Consider the following 211-nt stretch of genomic DNA (forward strand, 5'->3'; position numbering starts at 1 on the left):
TGTATATATTCCTCAATTTAATTTTCGGAATATAATCTGTGGTTCATGTAAATGAGAGCGATTTTTGGGAGAGTTATGTTGAGATTGGAGTTGCAGGATTTTACCCGATGCGTTACTCACTTTTTACTCTCACTTCAGAGTGATTTGGCTGTTTTACCTTTTTTCAGGATTTTACACGAAAAATATTGGATCAGAGCTATTATATCATCCA

The sequence above is a fragment of the Rhagoletis pomonella genome, unplaced genomic scaffold, assembly GCF_013731165.1.
Source record: "Rhagoletis pomonella isolate Grant_MI unplaced genomic scaffold, Rhpom_1.0 Rhpom_scaffold_00003, whole genome shotgun sequence".
Taxonomy (NCBI): Eukaryota; Metazoa; Arthropoda; class Insecta; order Diptera; family Tephritidae; genus Rhagoletis; species Rhagoletis pomonella.